Here is a 13,849-nt window from a genome sequence, read left to right as displayed (position 1 = left end):
CCTTATCCCCAGACTCCATACCACTTTTGATACATGAAAAGATATACTGCATACTCTTTATACTACAGTACAGTAGAATCATGTGATGAAAATTTAATCCTTCTAGGCCACTAGATGGCAGTAAAGATGAACTCAGTTGACTTGTTTATGCAGGAAGGTAGTTACCAGTAGGTGGCACTGTGGACTAAGAAAACCTATGGAAAACATTCCGCATCAACTGAAATGTTTCCGACTCTTGATATATGAGACCAGCTGTATGTGTGTAATGCACGGAAACGGACCTGATCCGAAGGATCGAACACGTTACACAGAATGGAAGTCACTGCATCATACAGAAATATGATGTAAGGACTCCCTGTCTGCTGGCACTCTAACAATTTGTGTGAAGCTGGCCCGAAGGTATAGGCATTTGTAGTGAATGTAACATTGTAACCATCTTTACCGGGAGAATCTGAAGTAACTCCAGGTAAAGCTTTCATTTTCATCTTACATTAGCTGCGCATGTTTTACATATTTGAATCTGTGAGATGATAAATCTATCCAATTGTATTCAGAGATTGTGTGATCAGACTACAAGCCATCTCCTGGTTTATCGTAGAGAGAGGTTCCCATTGTTTTGTTCATCAGAAGCTATTTTTATACATAACAGATGGTGTTGAGCCACAGAGGATAGGAATAAGGAAAAAGTCTATGATCTGATGATTCAGCTTTTAGTTTGGACCTCAGCGCTACCATCTAGTAATGCTATAACCAGCCTGCTGCAAATCCTGTGCAATGGCGTCTGCGGCTACTGTAACCAACAGCGGGGTGATTCAGTGCCTCTACTTGAAGACCACTGATCCATGGAGGCTGTGAACCAGTTTGCAGAAGGTACTGTAGTTTCTAAAATCTATCTAGAAATCACTGGTTCTTGAACAGAAAATTATTTCAAACCAGGGCATAGCCATAGCCATGCAGAGGTCAATGCACAGGCTGTTACAAAATCATTTAAGGGGTTTACCCACAAAAGAAAATTGTCACATTTCAATCCCCTAGTGAATGTTAACACAATAAAGATCATTTTAACCACTTACTTTACAATGTTACACAGTGTTATTGCTGTTTTAGCTCCTTTGACCCCCTAGTCTTCTCAGTGCAAAATCCCAGGGTGTGGGCGGGGAAGCTCTTAGCAGACACATTGGAGCATATTTACTAAGGGTCCCGTGGCAGCATTTCCGTTGGGGTTTCCTACATTTTCGGGGATCGCACTGCTGGGACAGTTATTTAGAAGGCTATTGCGATCACTTGTTGCAATCGTGACGGCTTTCATTCGACACAAATCGGGGAGCGGGCCGTCAAACTGCAGGATTTTACTTCAAAATTGTGTCACAAGCCAAGCACTTACATAGACCGGGAAGAAGATGGTGAACTCCAGCGGACCTGAGCGGGGGAGCAACACATGCAGGATATCTTAGTGAAACGTGCCAGACTGCCTGATCGTCGGGCACTCCGGACTTCGTGAACTCAAGTAAATGTGCCCCATTAGGATCCATCTAGTTCTGTGGGGTGACAATGTGGTTACATTATCAGGTTACAGGTGTATATGCACTTTCATCTGGCTTCTGACACATAGAGAGAGAGATGAGACAGATCAGAGATGCAACAGAGACATTACAGACAGACTTTTACACTGTTGCACTGTGTGCTCTTCTACATCCCACAGATATGTGCCTGCCTCTCCCTTATCTCCTTGTAGCTTCTAGTTTGCAGCCTCTCTCTCTCCTTACAATCTCCTGGCAGGAAGTGATCAGTGTCTGTGAGCTCCGTGCAGGGGGCGAGGCTACAGTACACACAGCAGAGAGACAGAAATCTCATCTGCACAATCTCACACAGAAATCTAAGTCAGAAGTTACTGGGTCGTGTCTAGGGGCAACTGAAATTGTGTATAACAGGACTGATAGAGGCAGGTTGGACTTATATCTGTGAAATGCTGTATTTTTGTTAATAACAGTGAATTAGAGAATGTATTATTTTGTTATCCTGAGTACATATAAGATACTTCTCTACTTGGGAATACCCCTTTAAAGATGTTTTCCACCCCTTTTAAATGTTGTATTGATAGATCATCAAGATTTGTTGGTAAGGGTTAAACACTCGGGCCTGGACTCATCAGATGATAAGAAGCAGGTGTCCCTGTCCATTGTATAATGGCCATACTGCATTCTCTACTCCTTATACGGAACTTAGAAGAGCTATGAGATTCTCTATCCCCATAATACAATTCAGTGATATATCAACTAGTGTCTCCATTTATCCTCTCATATAGAGCAGGCAGCGTTGTCCTTCAAATTGTGCAAGTTCAGTGTACTGCTGTGTCTTCTGTACTTATGTGTTCTTATGCCATGTATGTGAGCCCTTTTTTAAATGTATTGCACCATGGAATTAAATCTACCATCAGGAATCTACCTATTACGCTAGATCCAATTGTAGGTTCCTCCTTACATTCTAAGCCCCAAACTATTGTTCCCTAATCTTTTAACCCCTTCCCGCTTCCCTACATGTATGGCACATGCAACACCCACAGTCAAAAGGAGCTACAGGGTTCCCATTGGTGCAGATCATGGCAACCCTGGGGTCCGATGTAGACAAAAAATAAACGTGTTATACTTCTTAGAAGGCTGCAATGCAAAAACGATACTATTTTCCCTACATAAGGTTTTATTCTGTAAGTTTTGGAAAATTGAAGAAAAAATACCCTAACGTGGTAACACCATAATTGTACTGACTCGTATAATCAAGATAACATGTTACTTGTCAAAAACTTTTAAAAACAAAATTACAGAATTGATGTTTTTTGGTACCCCACCCACAAAATTACGTTTTTTTTTCACATGGTGACAATGAAGGAAAAACAAATATTTTAAAGCTCACAAAAGTGCACCATTGAAGAAACTAAAAAAACGTCTGAATCCTCTAGGGGCAAAGCTGTCTTCAGGGCACTCCTTCCCTTCTGGCATCCAAATGTGGGAATTACTCAGGAGAAATTGCAGGAGCAATTTTAAAGGGAACCTACCACCACGAATCTACCTATAAAGGTAGAACAGGTGGTCGGTGGATGAATTAGAGCTTATCCTCACGTTTCGGCTATCTTTTAGAAAACTTTGTAGCACTGATATGTAAATTTTGTTAAGAGAGGACTGGGGCGTGGAGTAGCCGGGTACTCGCACAAGGGCGCGCAGCTACGAGGAGCTGCGCGACGAAGACGAAATGGTAGGAGGAGAAAATTGGCTACTGGGGTGTGGAGTAGCCGCGACGTGTAATCTCATGTCCGGCTACTCCACACCCCAGTAGCCGCTTAACAAAATTTACATATCAGCGCTACAAAATTTTCTAAAATATAGCCGAGACGTGAGGATAAGCTCTAAAAAGGTCTCTCCTCACGTCCCATTCATCCACCTACCAGGGTTCTACCTTTTAGGTAGAATCGTGGTGGTAGGTTTCCTTTAAGATTGTTGTTCTCTGTTGTGAATGTGTAAATTTCGGGGTTGAATGAACATATTACTGACAAAATTAGAGCATTCTAAATTTCACCTCCATTTTGTTCTAGTCACCATGAAGCTGTTTTTAATAGTTTGAGGGGTCAAGCTCTAAAAATAGGGTGATTCAAAGGGGAATTCTAATATTAGATATTTCAAAACTCATTAAAAACACAAGGAAATATGGAGAATCTTTGATTTGTAAGCCTTGTGATATTGTAATAAAATATAAAAGCGTTTTTAAATGATGAAGTCATAAAGCAGAAATCTTAGTAACTAATTTAGGTCGTCAAAGTATCTCTTTGAAAAGGAGATAATGTATAATTTTTGAAAATTTTTGCCACATATTCATTTCTTTTTAATAAATAAATGCATAACATATCAACCAAATTTACCCCTTACATGAAGTGTCATGAAAAAACATCCTTAAAATTGCTTGGATAAGTTCAAGTGTTCAAAAGTTAAAACCAAATAAAGTGACGTATGTCAGATGAAAAAAAATGGGGCTGAGCTTTAAAAGGGTTGTCCACTGTCAGCAAATAATTCATACGGTTTGTGTAAAGAAAAGTTTTACACTTTGCCTATATACTTTCTATATTGGTTCCTCGTAGTTTTCAACATCTCTGCTTGCTGCTCTTCTATAGAAAGGTTTTATATTTACTATTACTGGTAATAGGAGCTCTTTTATAATAACGGTCTGTGCCCCTGCATGTCCATCACAGACCATGTACAGATTTCTACACACATAAAACAAGGTAAGCAAGCAGAGATGTTGAAAACTACAAGGAATTGTCACAGAAAGTATATTGGCAAATTGTATAATTTTTTTATAACTCAAACCATATCAATTATTTGCAGAATGCGGACAACCCCTTTAAGGTACAAACTGGCTGCGTTTTGACATGTTTAATACTTCCTAACCTGATCTAAACTTTATCTAACTAATATGCACATTTTTGGCAGGAGCTACTGAAGTTTTGCTACTCCATGCACAAATATCCTATGCAGTCCAACCTTCTTCTGCGTCCTTGGCGCACTTCTTAAAGCTTTGCAAATTGGTAGCCATCAGCACTAAATGGGCTACTGCACATGTGTCGCCACAAGCTGTATCAGCAGCGTGCCAAGGATGTGGAAGGAGGTGGTACAGGATAGGCTACTGCGGCAATTCCACTGATAATGTGCATATTAGTTAAATAAAGTTTAGATCAGGTTAGGAAATAGTAAAGGATTAGGGATGGATAGTTTAGAGCTTGGAATGTTAGGAGGAACCTACCATCAGATCTACCTAATAGCTAGATTCCTGATGGTAAGTTTCCTTGGTGGTCTATAAATATATATCTAATATTTTTTGTTATAATACATAGAGCTATGACATAGATACAGTATGTATTAGGTTAGCTGTAAACTAAAAGCTGCAATAATAAAATATTAAGGACCTGACAAACATATAAGTTGCGTTCCACCTCGCTGCGCTGTGTTTTGTCTGCTAGGACAACACCTTTAACCTGCAGGCGTCATTAGTGGGTCTATCCGCAGGCAGGCACATCCGTCGTGTAATAAATAGTGAATACAACTCAATAATGTAACATTTCATTTGTACTGATAATTAGACGCCTCAAGCTCATCAAACCCAAATGTGTCTCCTATTACTGCAGCGTCCCATTATCTCTCTCCCTGAACACACGTACAACATGGATCCTCGTTAGACCTCTGACTGTAATATCATATTCATGCTCTGTTAATTGAGCGGCCCCCTCAGATGAGTCAGCCCTGATAACCACATCCGAGATTTCTTCCTTGATTACTAGAACTTGCCTTAAGGCATTGATTAAGGAAGGAGGCTGGGGTGGTCCCATTGGTCTTGGGCAGGGGAGAGCGCTGCCGCAAACAGGAAACGAAAAGATGTCATTTATTTATTCTATGATAAAAATGGAGTTAGGAAAGTGCACCAAGGTGCCAACTCCACCGGCCCGCCATAACACTAACTGGATGATTAGGGCACTAATCACTGCCTTTGGCCCTTCCGACTGAAGTAAAGGTAATTCGCAAGACTCAGTCAAGGTTCCTTGTAAGCGGATTCCCGCAGATATAATGGAAGTTTCCTTTTCAAGGAGACTCCAGGAGCATCCCTGGTGCCCTCACTAATTGGTGATAGCATACCGCACATCCGGTGAGCTGCTATACAAGGGGCTTTTCATCCATTAAAAGACTGGGCCAGATCCTCTCCTACAATCACCAATTATAGATGGAGCTGGACTCATTATACTGAAGGATCCTGGTCCCTATAAGACGGGAGTGACTTCTCACATCTGCACAATGCATTACAGGGCTCCTTTGTAATTAAGTCCTATCAAACTGAGTTTTTGTTGGTAGAAGGTGAAAAACAAACCTTTGATAGAGCGAATCAATGTTTTTGCATTATTTATGATGACTCTTTTTCATGGAACTCTTTTATTTCCACCTTGTGGAGGGAAGTTTAATTGTTCTAAAAAGTTTTGGTAGTATGTGCAGATTATTCCACCGGGAGGCGTCATAGCTCTGTGGTTCATTGGTTTGTATAGCTGAATAGGACTATATATTATGGAACTATATGAACAATTTATAGATGTATAGATCAAGGATGTATATATTGTGCATTTACTAAAGGAGTAATTGGGGGGGACGAATAAAGGGTCGGCAAAGGTTCTGTCTTTCTCCCTTTCCTATGGGCAGCGTGAACCTCCACAAAGTTCCACTACAAAGAAGCAAAGTCATGAAAGATTGGTTTGTTCTAAAATGTGTTGTAAGGTAAACAAGCTCTGAGTTTAGGAATATGTTATGTCATCTTAAAGTGACTAATCTCATGCGCAGAACAGCAGGATCGTCGGATGAGGGCGTGCAGCTACGAGGATCTGCGCGCCGAAGATGGTGAGTAGGAGGGTTAAAGAGGCTACCGGGCGTGGAGTAGCCGCGCCATGTAACCTCAGATGCGGCTACTCCACGCCCCAGTAGCAGCATAACAAAATTTGCATACCAGTCTAATAAAAGTTACTAAAAAAGTGCGGGGACGTGAGGATTAGCCCTTAAAAGGTCTCTCCTCACGTCCCATTGATCCACCTGCCACCCGATCTACCTTTATAGGTAGAATCGTGGTGGTAGGTTCCCTTTAAATGGGTTGTACAAGGTTAATTGTTCCAGAAACAGCGCCACACCTGTCTGTGAATTGTTCCTGGTATTACAGCTTGATTGCTTTGATATACATCCATAGTAGTCATGTGTGTTCTCAATAGTGTATCCTAGGAGAAGACATATCAGTCTATGATCTCTCTCTCTCTACAACATAGCGGCTATTATTAACACCGTAGATTTGTACCTAGCTGAGGGCTGTTCTTACATAACTTTGTGAATACAACAGGGAACGCTTGTCTCACGCTTCAGCAAACATCATGAATTTTCTGTGAAAAGCTGATTTTGCATTTTTTCATTCACAGCGTTGCCTTATTAGCAATTAATAAATCGCGGTGACTCTCCCAAATGCACAATTTAATTGGCTTTGCCCTTGTAGCCAACAGAAATATTATAGATATTTATGTGGCAGCACCTGTAGCTGTACTCCTATGAAAATTAACTTTTTGGAAGTTAAAGTAGAAAATCTCCAGCGTGAAGATAATGAGTTGTGTTCTCAGCTCCTTATTTCTGGTCTGTTCGTAAATGTGATTTTGGGCCCCCAAGGATTTATTCAGTTCTGATGCAAGGAGGGACCAATTAGAGTATTTTACAGTGTGAAGTGTAGTTGACAGCTACGTTATACAGGTAGAGTCAGGAATTCAGTGGGAGGCTCCTAGAACACTCTCCTGTCCAATTGCATATAGGCTAAACATATATAACTAATGCTGATGATCTTTCCCTGAGGTCAGGAAGTAAGACTTCCCCTCACAGAAACTTTGACAATTAAGGCCAACTTGTAGGCGTGTGGAGACTTATAGCCACTAAAGGGGTTTGTCCATGAAGGAAAATTCTCAAATTTCAATTTTTAACCCCTTACTTTACAATTTTTTATTGCTGTTATAGCTCCAATCACTCAGCGATGGTCAGTGTAATATGCCACAGTGTGGGCGGCGACTCTCTAAGCAGACACATTGGGGCACATTTACTTACCCGGTCCAGTCGCGATCCAGCGGCGCGTTCTCTGCTCTGGATTCGGGTCCGGTCGGGATTTATGAATGTAGTTCTTCCGCCGTCCACCAGGTGGCGCTGCTGCGCTGAAAGTCATCTCATCGCGCCGGAATGCACCACCTCGGACCAGGTGAAGGTAAGCGCTCCCCAAGCGACACTTTTTCGGTTTTTAAATGCGGCGGTTTTTCCGAATACGTCGGGTTTTCGTTCGGCCACGCCCCCCGATTTCCGTCGCGCGCATGCCGGCGCCGATGCGCCACAATCCGATCGCGTGCGCCACAATCCCTGGGCAATTCAGGTACAATCGGCGCAAATCGGAAATATTCGGGTAACACGTCGGGAAAACGCGAATCGGACCCTTAGTAAATGACCCCCATTATGATCCATCTAGTTTTATATGCTAACAATGTGGTTAGATTATTAAGGTACGAGTTTATATACACTTTTATTTAACCTTTGAACATTCACTAGTATCTGGCAGATATCAATAGAAAGATGAGACAAATCAGAGATGAGAGATGAAGAGATTAATGAGATGCATATTAGACATGACATTTTCAGCTTTACTATTACAGGCATACACAGCTCTGCTACATCTCACCTATAAAACAAGCTGTCAGATCTGCTGTGCATCTCCCTCCCTCGGATAAAGATCTGATCTCTTTAGCTTTACCGTTCTCTTGAGCCGGCAGGAAGTTAGTATGTGAGTCTCTGTGTGAGCTCCATCTGGAATGCAAGGGTGGGGGCTAGAGACAGAGATGATCTCAGTGCAGCTTTAGACAAAAGAGAAAGATGTATGCTGACCCTAAACTCAGAACATACAGGGGCTTATTTACTGAGGGCTGCGGATAGCACTTTTGTCAGACTTTTCGCTGTTTTCAGGGATTTCGGGGATCGTTTGGAGCAGCTGCACTGACTTCCATGCAACAGAAATCATGGGTGCGGGCCGTCAGGTGAACTGAGTGCGGGATTCAACTTTCAAATTGGGGCACATTTACTTACCCAGTCCCCGCGCGATGCCCGATCCGGACTGTCAAACGAGGATGCACTCTGCCGCGATTCATGAAGATCGTGCGCCCCATATTCTGCATGTGTCGCTTCCCTCATCAGGTCTGCCAGACTTCACTTTCTTCCTCCCGGAGCATGTAAGTGCATTGGATGCGACACAAATTTAAATGTTAAATCCAGCGGTTAGGCCGAATCTGTCGGATTGTCCGATGGCCCACCCTCCGTTTTGTGTCGCATGAAGGCCGGCGCGATTTCAACACAATCTTAACGCGTGTGACACAATCCCCGGAGCAATCCCTGAAAGGTCGGAAAACCAGACGAAAATGCGGCCGTGGGACCCTTAGTAATAAGCCTCAATGTGTCGCAAGACAATGCACTTATATGCACCACGAAGAAGAAAGTGAACTTCGGCAGACTTGACCGGGGCAGCAACACGGGCGCACAATCTTAGTGAATCTCATCGGACAATGCACTTTCGGTGAACTCCACGGACAGGTTAGTAAATGTGCCCCATAGGGTTGGGTCCAGGGGCAAACACAATTGTGTACACCAGGACTGAAAGAGACAGGTTGGAATTATATCTGTGCAATGCCGTATTTATTTTAATAACAGTGAATTAGAGAATGTGTTATTTTGTTATCCTGAGTATATTTAAAGGGGTATTCTCGTCTGGGCATTCACATTCAATTTCACTAATCTTCCATATATAAACATTTCTTCAATTGGATGTTATTAAAAAAAATGTTCTTGTGTGAAGATAATTTCGTATAAACATAGCCATGTTGTCCCTTAGAAACTAGATGGCTTCCTCGGTTACGACCACGTCACACTCTGGCAGCGGTGGCCAGACTTGCACTATAGAGTCCTGCCTGACCACCTGGGTTCAGCGTTCATTACCATCAGGACAGCTGTGGGACCTGCAGTAACTCACGGACATTTCATATACAAAAAATTTTTGTTTCTTTGTGCAATCTCTCAGGCAGAGGTGGCCGTATCCGAGGAAGCCATCTGGTTTCTAAGGGACAAAATGACTACATTTATGAGAAATTATCTTCACACAGGAACATTTTTTTTAATAACATCTAATTGAAGAAATGTTTATATATGGCAGATTTATCAAACTGAATGTGAATGCCCAGACGAGAATACCCTTTTAAGAAACTTGTCTCTGTGGGAATACCCCTTTAATGCTCCACTAGGGTATTCTGGAAAATATGCAAATACGTTTTCCTGGATGGGGTAAGGAAAACCACTTCTCTTTTTGGTACCTTGAAAGGCAGCCCCTTTAACATCAAGCATGCCTTTCAGGAAGCCTAATGACATGATGTGGGTTTAAAGCCAAACCAGCATATCTATTCCAGAAGGAACAGGTTCCCAACTGTAGACAACACTGTTTTGACATGGCTGAGTCTCTTGCAGTGCAGTCTACAGTAGGGAATCTGTACTCTTCGGGAATAGATATACTAGTTTGGCTTTAATCCCACATTATGTGAGTAGTAAGTAGTAGAAATTCATGCTTGATGTTAAGAGGGCTGCCTTTCATGGTAGCAAAAACAGGCAATATTTTCCTTGTCCCATCCTGGAAAATGTATCTGCAAATTTTTAAGGATCCTGGCCTGGAGCACAAACTAGGAAAGGCTGGGCCTCATAGTGCAATGTCCAGGAGTTGGTCCCTGGAGTTGTTGCCTAAGGGACCTATTAGGACTGATCACCACACTGGGCTTCCCCAAATCAGTTATTTCAGTTTTCCATGGCCTACCTCTTACCATCTACCGGTATGTCTCCTACATCGGAAGTGCGCCAGGCAGAAATTTTATCCTTATGCATTCCGGTCCTAGTTAATGGCTGCCCAATACTCTGTTGTCACCTGTGGGCAATAACAAGATCATGGTTGTGTCCACCTCCACTCAAACATAAGCATCACTGAGCATCCTAACATTGGTAAACACATAAGAACTGGCACTGGGTGCTCGCTGTACCTACACATAAGAACTGGCACTGGGTGCTCGCTGTACCTACACATAAGAACTGGCACTGGGTGCTCGCTGTACCTACACATAAGAACTGGCACTGGGTGCTCGCTGTACCTACACATAAGAACTGGCACTGGGTGCTCGCTGTACCTACACATAAGAACTGGCACTGGGTGCTCGCTGTACCTACACATAAGAACTGGCACTGGGTGCTCGCTGTATCTACACATAAGAACTGGCACTGGGTGCTCGCTGTATCTACACATAAGAACTGGCACTGGGTGCTTGCTGTACCTACACATAAGAACTGGCACTGGGTGCTCGCTGTACCTAAACATAAGAACTGGCACTGGGTGCTCACTGTACCTACACATAAGAACTGGCACTGGGTGCTCGCTGTACCTACACATAAGAACTGGCACTGGGTGCTCGCTGTACCTACACATAAGAACTGGCACTGGGTGCTTGCTGTATCTACACATAAGAACTGGCACTGGGTGCTCGCTGTACCTACACATAAGAACTGGCACTGGGTGCTCGCTGTACCTACACATAAGAACTGGCACTGGGTGCTCGCTGTACCTACACATAAGAACTGGCACTGGGTGCTCGCTGTACCTACACATAAGAACTGGCACTGGGTGCTTGCTGTATCTACACATAAGAACTGGCACTGGGTGCTCGCAGTACCTACACATAAGAACTGGCACTGGGTGCTCGCTGTACCTACACATAAGAACTGGCACTGGGTGCTCGCTGTATCTACACATAAGAAAAATTCTCTGGGTTACAAGCGCACCCATCCGCAGCGCCACATTCTTCCCTCTACTCATACTCTCGTGCTTACGGTTCCATCGGATACCGGTATTTGGAGCGCTTGGGAAGCTGCTGAGGTAACCCTAAGAAGGATTCACCTATAAGGGTAACTGAGATCCCTACATCTATATCTGCAATTAGCCAAGTGGCTACCAGGTGAGCACCTCCTATTACTTACCTGGAAACAAACCGTCTAAACGTTATCACACGAGGCGCCGTCCTCTTCGGTTGTCTTCTTTGTTTTTTCTTTCTCATACACATAAGAACTGGCACTGGGTGCTCGCTGTATCTACACATAAGAACTGGCACTGGGTGCTTGCTATACGTGGTATTTACCTACAAAGTTGTCTTTTATTGAACCTCACCCAGATTTTCTGAAACCACTATATGTGAATATCATTTATTTAGTGGAGACTTCTTTTATATCTCCAGCTAGAAATGCTCTTTACATTCTTGACATTTTCATAGCATCTGAGGTTATATATTTTTTTCAGCCTTCTCACAACAAGACCCTGACATGATGTCATGTCCTATAATTACATTGACACTTCAACACTGTGTTAGAATCCCTGTTGTCCCACTTGGGCAGGCGACAAGGCGTAGAAACCTGTCCCGCCGCAGCTAGATAGCGACCCCCGTGAGCCATTCCAGAGCCTCCTGGTGACAGGAGTCCGCAGTTCACACCTCTCCTCTTGTGACTTATTTCAGGAGTTTGTCACCTCCAAGAATGCTACCGCATTCCCAGCAGAGGATGTGCACACATACCAATATGAAGACAATAGTTGCAGATGTATTTCATCATTATTAAGTTTTCAACCAGGGAATAGCACACATATATGGTTCTACATCTATCAGAAATATGGCTATAAAACATATTACAGACATGTGTGACTCTAGCTCCAATAGTGTCATTATATACGGATGAGCCTAATATCTGGAATCATCTCAGACGTGAGATTTATTTTAGTGTGTGTTGAATTATCAAAAGTGCCAGATGATCCATTTATTCTTTGGAAAATCAAGGTCACAGGTAAGATTGTATTTTTTAATAGTAAGTTGAATGCCACCTCATCTCATAAGGAATATGCTCTTCCCATAGGGCAAAGGAAGGAAAATGTTACAGGTCCTCTAACTGACATTTAAAACTGACAAAAATGCTTTCCTCCAAACCAAAATACATTATTGTCAGTTCAGCCTGACAGAGTCTCTGAAAATCATTAATTAGCCCCATTTATAATGCCAATTAGAGAGTTCCCATATACAACATCAAATGTTGGCCACACATGCCCTGGTATAAGTCCTCAATGAGAGTCACTGCGAAATCCCACGTTCCCTTACATTGTGGGGTCCACTACATACAATCACTAGCTGAAGGTATCCTTGTGACATGGGGGTAGTTTATTTGAGAAAGAGGGTGGCATAAAGGAGCAGTCTGTTTAATGAAGCTCATGGCATGGGGAACAGTCTGTTTAAGAAAGGGTGTGGTATGGGGAACAAACTGTGAAAAAGAATGCAGCATAGGGAGCAGTCTATGTGAGGAAGAGGGAGGTATAGGGAGCAGTCTGTGTGAGGAAGAGGGAGGTATAAGGAGCAGTCTATGTGAGGAAGAGGGAGGTATAGGGAGCAGTCTATGTGAGGAAGAGGGAGGTATAGGGAGCAGTCTGTGTGAGGAAGCGGGAGGTATAGGGAGCAGTCTATGTGAGGAAGAGGGAGGTATAGGGAGAAGTCTATGTGAGGAAGAGGGAGGTATAAGGAGCAGTCTATGTGAGGAAGAGGGAGGTATAGGGAGCAGTCTATGTGAGGAAGAGGGAGGTATAGGGAGCAGTCTGTGTGAGGAAGAGGGAGGTATAGGGAGCAGTCTATGTGAGGAAGAGGGAGGTATAGGGAGCAGTCTATGTGAGGAAGAGGGAGGTATAAGGAGCAGTCTATGTGAGGAAGAGGGAGGTATAGGGAGCAGTCTATGTGAGGAAGAGGGAGGTATAGGGAGCAGTCTGTGTGAGGAAGAGGGAGGTATAGGGAGCAGTCTATGTGAGGAAGAGGGAGGTATAGGGAGCAGTCTATGTGAGGAAGAGGGAGGTATAAGGAGCAGTCTATGTGAGGAAGAGGGAGGTATAGGGAGCAGTCTATGTGAGGAAGAGGGAGGTATAGGGAGCAGTCTGTGTGAGGAAGAGGGAGGTATAGGGAGCAGTCTATGTGAGGAAGAGGGAGGTATAGGGAGCAGTTTATGTGAGGAAGAGGGAGGTATAAGGAGCACTCTATGTGAGGAAGAGGGAGGTATAGGGAGCAGTCTATGTGAGGAAGAGGGAGGTATAGGGAGAAGCCTTTGTAAGGAAAACACTTCCCAATATTTTTAATCCAAACTCTTCGGCCCACTTGCAGGCA

Source organism: Engystomops pustulosus, chromosome 6 (genome assembly GCF_040894005.1).
Source record: "Engystomops pustulosus chromosome 6, aEngPut4.maternal, whole genome shotgun sequence".
Lineage (NCBI taxonomy): Eukaryota > Metazoa > Chordata > Amphibia > Anura > Leptodactylidae > Engystomops > Engystomops pustulosus.
This window is presented reverse-complemented; position numbering follows the sequence as displayed.